The 8,780-nt window shown below is 38.5% G+C and overlaps 3 long non-coding RNA genes across 3 annotated transcripts; all 3 read right to left on the reverse strand.

Moving 5' to 3' along the window:
* Positions 1–206: 206 nt before the first annotated feature.
* Positions 207–744, reverse strand: LOC147475869 (uncharacterized). The gene is made up of 3 exons (XR_015209634.1): positions 608–744; positions 433–531; positions 207–338 (listed from the first exon to the last, which is right to left on the reverse strand). It is a non-coding gene; the product is annotated as an uncharacterized LOC147475869 (long non-coding RNA).
* A 222-nt stretch (positions 745–966) lies between these two features.
* Positions 967–1,394, reverse strand: LOC147475870 (uncharacterized). Its single transcript, XR_015207196.1, has 2 exons — positions 1,339–1,394; positions 967–1,227 (listed from the first exon to the last, which is right to left on the reverse strand). It is a non-coding gene; the product is annotated as an uncharacterized LOC147475870 (long non-coding RNA).
* A 1,769-nt stretch (positions 1,395–3,163) lies between these two features.
* On the reverse strand, positions 3,164–3,798 carry LOC147475871 (uncharacterized). The gene is made up of 3 exons (XR_015208715.1): positions 3,441–3,798; positions 3,285–3,361; positions 3,164–3,190 (listed from the first exon to the last, which is right to left on the reverse strand). It is a non-coding gene; the product is annotated as an uncharacterized LOC147475871 (long non-coding RNA).
* Between the last annotated feature and the right edge of the window lie 4,982 nt (positions 3,799–8,780).

The raw sequence follows: 8,780 nt of genomic DNA on the forward strand, positions 1-8,780 counted from the left end.
ACAAAATTTACATAGCCTGCATACATACAACATTTCCATCTTCCCAACAAATTCCAAAATGTACAATAAACTATCAAACATTGCAAAAAAAGATAATAATAATAAAAAAAAAACTTCCATCAATTTTTTGAGTGCACTAAGAAAACAAACTTCAAATTCCTTTTCATAAATTAAAAAGGTAAGACTCATAAATTAAACTGGTCCGAACATAGCTAAAATTCATCCTCATTCGCTTCCGACTGAAACACCCCATTTTCCTGGATGAACTGAATAATATCGAGTCGAACACCGTCAAGTTCATCTTGCGTGTATGTCTCCTTCAATTCTAAATTTGTTATCTGGATGAGTCAAAGCACAACATGTGGAGTTACTATATAAGAATAAGGCGAAGTTGTTGAGCCAAATAAAGTGTTTGTCAAAACTTTCGAATACCTTATTTTCAAATGATCCAGTTGAACAAGCTTCTACTATTTCCCTCATAAACTTCATTGTATAATACCCACACTCTGTGCCACCTGGTTGATATGGGCCCTAACATATAGACTCATAACATATGTGAACATATACTTTTCAAAGAAAAAGACAATAATGTGTAGGATTTGTTTACCTTGATCTTGTCCCACTTCAGCGGAACTCGTTTCCCATCAACCCTTTGCAATGTGAGGACCGCACTTCACAATAAGCGATTTTGAGAAGTATGTCTATTTCAAGTGCTCAATAGAAGGAATACATGAGAAACACAACTCCTTTATAAGTGCTAAGCATCTAAAAAAACTAATTGGATGGAAGTGTTAATATCTACAAAGCAGAGGCATTTTTATATATAAACTCATAACAGGCAAAAGAGCAAAACCATAAATGTGTTGATCTGCAAAACTTACATGTCTCTCTCTGCGATCTCTCCGAGTTTGATCGGTCACGCTCATTCTTTTCTGCCAATGCTTTTGCTTGAGGACAGAGACTCCATAAAAAACTTGACAACAATTTTCATAAAAAAGAGAAATAATATTGATGAATAATTTAGTATGAAACTAGTCAATGCACTTGAATAGGTTTTCTACATTTATAAGATGACAAGTAAAGATAATCATAAACACAAACAAATAGAGAAAAGCTAATCTCCACAGACCGCGCGCTCCTGTGTACGTTGGTGGCGATCCAGTCTCGCTCTTCGTCTTTCTTCAGTTTCCCCCTCAACGTCCTGGAATTCTCCAGATCACGAAGCACCTTTAACAAAGTAGAATTTAAGCAATTAGCATACTTTAAAGGAGCTCTCTTGATTACTATTGCCGGAAGGCTTCTTCGGCACAAGAGAAAGTGTAAAATCAACAAGATTACCTCCAAAGATTGAAGTGAGATCATCAACAATATTTGTAGTTGAGGATGCCTTCCGCGATGGTCGACGAGGTTTCCGTAAGATGTCCGGCCGGGCTGTTTCAGTCTTTGTTTTTTTTTTCAATTGGGACTCAAAAGTAGACTCGATGCAGAAAACAAAGACGAAAATAATAGTCCGCTAATATTTCAGAAAAAAAAAAAACAATATCTTGCTTCTAATCTTATTCCCCTAAAGCATGCGGGTTGTGGTTCTCATAGGCCTTGGTGCACCTTTGCTAGCTCTACCGCCCGAAGAAAGACTCAAGATCATTCTCATTCTTTTGTTGACTCTCTCTCTTGCAGCCCTCTCCACGAGCCTCTGTAGTAGCCCTCTCACAAGCCTCTGCGGTTGCCCTCTCGGCGCCAAGCTTGCTCTGCTCTTTTGCCCGTCGCGTCTGCTTCAACTCTTGCAACAGCAGCTCTCTCTTTTGCTTCTGCAGCTACCTTCTCTGCTCTTTCCTTAGCGTCGGCTGCTGCCCTTCACGTGCCTAAGCTTGTATTCTCTGACAAGAGAAGACGCGTTAACGCCACGCGTGACTCAAAGCATTGACCTTATCAACAGTAGCCTTTTACACCCTTAGGCGAGCATCATCAGCTGCTCTCTCACGTGCCTCCCTAATTAGAGACGGGGTATATAGTCCCAAGAGTGTGTCCTAATTCTTAAATTCGGTGTAGTCGCGGCAACTTAGGATCCACTCAAAGTTATCTCAGTACAACTTAGGATCCACTCAAAGTTAATTTTGAAAGATTTTGGTGAAGACACTTCACACCGCTTTAAACTTAATAGATTGCCAAGTTGCCCACCAAGGTATCCACCAATGTCAAGTCCACTATCTTTGGGTTTCGAAGAGATGAGGAGGCATAAGTTCAAATTATCGACAAAAAGAGATGAAAGGCACACTTTCGAAAACACGAGAGGGCTTATAAATTACATGTATATAATAGAAGACCCAAAACATGATATTCCTTTCCATGGCTCCTCACAAGGATCACCTCCATCTGATTTCCACCCTATTAGCTGTGAAGGGTAATTCAAAGTCTTGTACAGATCTTGAACAACTGCAACTGCAAGAAGTTCACGTGTAGAAATAAATTTTACGGAATTTCAAAAACAGCTTTTGTCATTCAAAGTGTATAACATAACAATACAATAGTTCCGTAATAGCTAACATTTTAACCGAAACTAAAAAAAATGCACATTTTCGTCATTTTCATTTAGAAGATAAAATGGTTAATTCCCAATTACATTCCCAGTTCTAGAAATTCAATCCACAAGTCTAACTGTAAATATCAACCTAAAGCTTTGATAGAACTGGCCACATGTTTCTATATGGCTAACAATTTTCAATACAATGCATAATAAACATATTGACACCTTACCTAGCCGATGCAGCTCTTTGTTCATGAAAATCAAAAGTATAAACATGACCAGTCGGGTTAATAGCTCTAGCCAAAGAAGTAGTAAGTGAACCACTACCAGTCCCAGATTCAAGAACTACACAACCAGGAACAATTTCCAAGAAGGAAACCACAAAAGTAATATCAGAAATGTTCAAAATCTGTGTCCTATGACTTAAAACCAATGTCCACAACTCAGGTGTTGGAGCTAAGAAGTAAATAAATCCACCTTTGTTACTTAACACTTTGGACCCATATGATTTCCTATCCAAATACCATGTTTAAATACCCCGAACCTATTTTGTAACTCTGAATCACTTACTTTAATTGCTTTCATTGTATCGTGGCGTTAGTATATGCAATAATTAGATCCCCATTAAGCTATCTTCTGTTTGGGATGATATCTTTCTCGTGCCATCTATATATAACATTATTTACCACAAAAACAAAACCCAATCAACTTAAAAATACTAACTTTAATCTAACAATAGGGAGTAAAAAAGATGGGTTACCTGATAAAGATGACAGAGATTGAGGAGAAGTCATTAGTAGTTAGGTGCTGATCCAAATCGAAGTTGTATCAACCCAACTAAATAGTGAAAACGAAAAACAATTAATTAAGAGAGATGAAAAATAATTAATTCAGAGAAATAAAAAAAACAACTTACCCCTAGTTTTTATTGAGCCGTAGCTGCAGTGAGAGGGAGTGGAAGAGAGAGGAGAGGGTAGCGGTAGTGAGAGGAGAGGAGAGAGAGAGGTTATGTTTTATGAACAAAAACTGCTTCCTTTAGTTCAATTTCGAACGAAGGTGGAATTCGAATAGATAAAGAAACATGGAGAAAACATCATGCGGAGTTAAGAGGGAAGGGTTTCTCTTTGTTGTGTTATTGAGTTGAGGTCGAGAAGAAATCCAATTCTTTGCACTGTTATGGTGTAGTGACGGTGGGTTTTCTCACTGTTGCGGGAATCCTAAGAGTCGTAGAGTTGTAGAAGTTGTGGGGAGAGACCGAGAGAATAGCGGGAATCCAATTTGAATGAGTTTAAATCTTTGTGTTTTTTTTTTCGCGTATTTGACTATTTGGGATAAAGTCATAAACCACGGTAGAAAGTGGAAAAATTTATATACTACTGTTTATGTTTAAGATAGTGGGGATGTGGAGTACTCTCATGCTGAAAAAAAACTAACCATGGTATATGGCCCAACTTATCCCACGGTTTTCATCTAACTGTGACATATACTAGTAAACCAATGACCAAAGACATTTCCGCCGTGGTATATAAGTATTTCCCACGGTTTTTGAAAGAACCGTGGTATAAACGTTCTTATTGACCGTGGTATATGTGTCATTCTGTAGTAGTGTTAGTGAGAATGTGGTTCTCAGGGTAGATAAGTATTGTGAGAATTTGGTTCTCGCGATACTTGGCTGCCGTAACTCTTTTTACATGGGGTGCTTGAGCTGTGACATGCTTGGAATAACCGTTATTCTTCTACCCTTTTGCTAAAGGGGTGCCGATCCCATTAAGTGGGGTGTAAATACCGCGCCCCAAAATTTTATGATATAAAGACAAAATAAATTGAAAGCAAGAACAGGGAAAATGACCAAGAAATAGAGAAAGTAGGGATGTAGAACTTTAGCAGCTTGCTCTGACAAAACATGAGACACTGTGGTAGAAACTATGATTTTTCTCATGTTTAGTTTCAAGGAAGTTTTGTTCTCCTATAAGAGTTCTAATTAATCTATGCCTTCTACCTAGAAGGGACATAGACTAGTAGATACTACAAGTATGCAAACCGTGCTAGGCATCGGTATTTTTTCAAGTCTTTAAACCTGTCACTCTAACATCTCTCGGATAATATGATTTTTTGAATTCTAGTTCTAATCTAAAAAATAATATAAAAACATTAGGAGGGGTTGAAGGAGGTTTTCTAAATTATTTTAAATAATATGAAGCTAATTTTAATTTCACTAAAGTGAGGGAGTTTTTTGTAAATTGTTTAAAAATGAGGGAGTTGATTAGAATAATTAAAGGAGGTGGTTCTAAAATATTAAAATAGAAAGATTAAAAATACACTGTTTGGTTGATAAAGGTGCTTCCTAAAGACCCGGCTATCATATAGTGTAGAGATCATATCTACACTATATGATAGCCGGGTCTTCCAGAATACCCTTCCCAATATCGAGTAGGCAATTTAAGATCTCCTTATTTACTTAATTTAGAAACACCTCCCTCTATTAATATAATTTGAACAAGGTCTCTTTTTTATTAATAATTTAGAAACACCTCTCTAATGTTACTTAAATTAAATAATTACCCCTAATTTCCACATTGAAATTAAAACAAGCCCTATTTTATTATTGATAATTTAAAAGAACCTCCATAATATCACTTAAATAACATAATTATCTCCCATTTTGTTTTTTTTTTTTTAAAAAAGACGAGTCTCTCATATATAATTACAAATACCATTTACAATTAGAATATAAAGAAACCATACTAACTATCGATCTCGAGAGACAGGTTTCAAGACTTAAAAAAACCGATGCGTAACACGGTTCGCATACTTGTGCTTTATATAAGGAGAACTCTTTTGCCAATTTGAAATTGGGTACGTTGGTAGCCTACCTAAGGTTCAATCACACCATTAGTAAGTCTCCACGACTCCACCTACCCCCTGCTTTGCCTCCTTTCTCCTTCTCTGAAATCCCATAGAGAGTGTCTCGAGTCATTTGTTCCTAAACGTTGTCACACCTAAAAACTTAGGATTTTGGTAATTCTTTTGAGGATACAATATTCTCGCTATGTAGATTATCACAAAAAAAAAAAAAAATGTACGTTATTGCGAAATCTCGAACCTTTTGGAGAGGAAGTCTCCAAGTAATGGGGAACATGTATATTATTGTCGCCAACTTGACTTTTTATAATATGATTAAGGAGCACGAAACTAAATTTAGTTCCATAATCATTGTTATGGTCTAGTTTGAGCCTAATGTGCTTCATAGGTCCGGAGGAATGAATGGGCGCTGTGAGGACGAAGTCCAAAGAGGAGTATGCATAAACCATAGAGTGTAGGATATTGAATAATTGGCTAGGCGGTGGACATGTATGCCACGTAGTACAGGACACGTGGGAGTAGCAGAGTAGATGGATGAAAGAAAGATCACGTGGGACCTAGTATAAGAGAATAGAAAACCTAATAGAGGGGCCGGGGGGGGGGGGACTAGTATAAGGAAACTCACAAAAGAGATGAGGAAGAATTAGGTCATAACAATTGGCGCCGTCTGTGGGGAAACTTAACCCACGACCATGTCCAAGGTAGAAAGGAGGAGTATGGCTACATGGCTACAAACAGAAGAGGAAGGAGTTGCAAATGGAGTTACTCTACAACAAGTTCAACACGTATATGTTGGAGAAAGAAACTGAAACTATAAGGCTAGTGTTGTCGGAAAACAGAGGACCGGCGAACCAAAAAATAGCAGGACTGAATCACAATCCAAGTAGCGGTGGCGGTAAGAGGAACGGAGGTCCCAAGTCGATTCACACAACCTCAGTTTGACTAGTTTGATGGAAAAGGAGATCCGTGCATCATTTCTAGCACTTTCGCCAATAGTTGGCGTTATGGCAAGAAGATAAGTTTGATGGCTTATGGCGTATGCTTTTTCCAGTGAGTTTGAAAAAAAGTAATATCTGATTGGTTCTACCAGCTACCAACGAGAAGTATAAGCAGATTTAGTAATATGGAAAGGGCATTCATGAATTATATCTACTATAAGAAGAGGGCAGTGGATGTATCCACACTATTCTATGTGAAGCAAGGAGAGTGGGAGACTTTGCTAGAATTTGTTGCTAGATTCAACGCAGAGGCTATGAAAGTGGAGAATCTGGACGAGAATACCACGGTAATAGCTTTCAGAAACAGAGTCTGCCAAGGAAGTGAGGTACACATGTCAATCATTAGAAATGAAGATATATAAGATATCAAGTATGGCAAAATTGTATCCGAAGCTGGAGAAATACATCAGATGTGAAGATTATATACCACGAAAGAGAAGGAAAGCGAAAGGAAAGGCAAAGGGGACTACGGTAGTAAGGGTTACAAGATGGAAAGACCTAAAGAGAGAGAGAGAGGCTAGATGAGAGGGGCAAAAAACCTTACCAAGAGAAGGTGTATACAAGGTTGAACCAACCACTAGAAAATATCTTTAGAGTCATAAAGGATAGACAAGATTACATTCCACCACAAAATCATACAAAGGAAAGACTAGACAAACCATATTGCCAGCACCATCAAATAAGGAATCACAGAACAAATGAATGTTATGTGCTATAGTGGTTGGTCCAAAAAATGATAGATGAAGGGAATTTAAGAGAGTTTATCACGGACAATAGAGAAGAGGTAAGGATACCGGAGGATCATCGCATTCTGGGAACCATAAATGTCATATTCAGTGGTGAAATTTCAACGCGGAACATACAAAAAGTTAAGATGAGGCGGACTATGTAGATGCAGCAAGCGTACGAAGTGAGTCTTTTACCTAGGGCAATAACACAAAGTGTCATAGGATACAATAATATCACTTTCATGGAGGAGGATAGAGAAAGGGTAAGTCTTCCAAATGATGACGCACTAGTAGTAATCCTAATAGTAGCTAGGTAAATATCTCACCAAAATAATTTTAATTGATTGTGGTAGTTCTGTTAATTTAATATTTTGCATTGCTTTAGATGAAATACGTATAGACTGTGTGGTATTGAGACAAGCTAAAAGCAATTTATTTGGTTTCAATAGAAGCATGATTGAACCAATTAGAGAGATAGATTTGCCAGTATTTGCAGGTCCGGTTACCATCATAACTACATTCGTGGTTGTAGATTCCATGTCACAGTACAATATGATTTCGGGACGCAAATGGATACATGCAATGAAGGATGTCCCATCTACCTATTATTACCAAATACGTGGTTAGATTCCCTATTACAGTAGGGACTTATGAAATCAAGGGAGACCAATCCACAACACAAGCAAGTTATTTCGCTACGGGGAAAGATATGGTGAAGAGAAATGGTGGGGCAGAAAGTTCTAAGCCCCAAGAGAAAGTATATCAATTACAAATAGGGCTATCTGCGGATAAGCCTCATCCGCGGACCGATTCTAACTGTGGAGGAGGTATAAATGGTAAATTTGAGCGAGGATAATGAAGTGAAACTCACTGATGTGGGAACATTGTTAGCAGAATCATGGAAGAAGAAACTGGTAAAATGATCCGAATCAAATAATGCAATTGATATAATGTATTGTAAATGATATGTAATGAAAATGATATTTTCTTTTCCATAACATAAATCTTTTTATTTGTTCTCCAAAAGAAAATGGGGCATATAATAGTTGTCCCCGGACTTAGTATGGTGCGCCAGTCCAAATCAGATATAGGGGCGGAGGTCCCTGTAAATGGCATGATATGCCATTCCGAATCACAGACATGGAGCGGAGGTCGTTGGACACTGCATGGTATGCCAGTCCGAATCAAAGACTCAGGGGCAGATAACAGTTGTCCCTAGACTTGGCATGGTATGCTAGTCTGAATCAAAGACTTAGGGGGCAGATAATAGTTGTCCCCGGACTTGGCATGGTGCACCAGTCTAAATCAAAGACTTGGGGCGGAGGTCCCTAGACGTGGCATGGTATGCCAGTTCGAATTAAAGACATGGGGGTAGATAACAGTTGTCCTCGGACTTGGCATGGTATGCTAATCTGAATCAGAGACTTGGGGGGCAGATAATAGTTGTCCCTAGACTTGGCATGGTGCACCAATCCGAATCAAGGACTTAGGGCAGAGGTCCCTGGACGTGGCATGGTATGCCAGTTCGAATCAAAGACTCAGGGGCAGATAATAGTTGTCCCCGGACTTGGCATGGTACACTAGTCTGAATCAAAGACTTGGGGCGGAGGTCCCTGGACGTGGCATGGTATGCCAGTCCTAATTGAATCAAAGACTCGGGGGCAGATA

Source organism: Coptis chinensis, chromosome 9 (genome assembly GCF_015680905.1).
Source record: "Coptis chinensis isolate HL-2020 chromosome 9, ASM1568090v1, whole genome shotgun sequence".
Lineage (NCBI taxonomy): Eukaryota > Viridiplantae > Streptophyta > Magnoliopsida > Ranunculales > Ranunculaceae > Coptis > Coptis chinensis.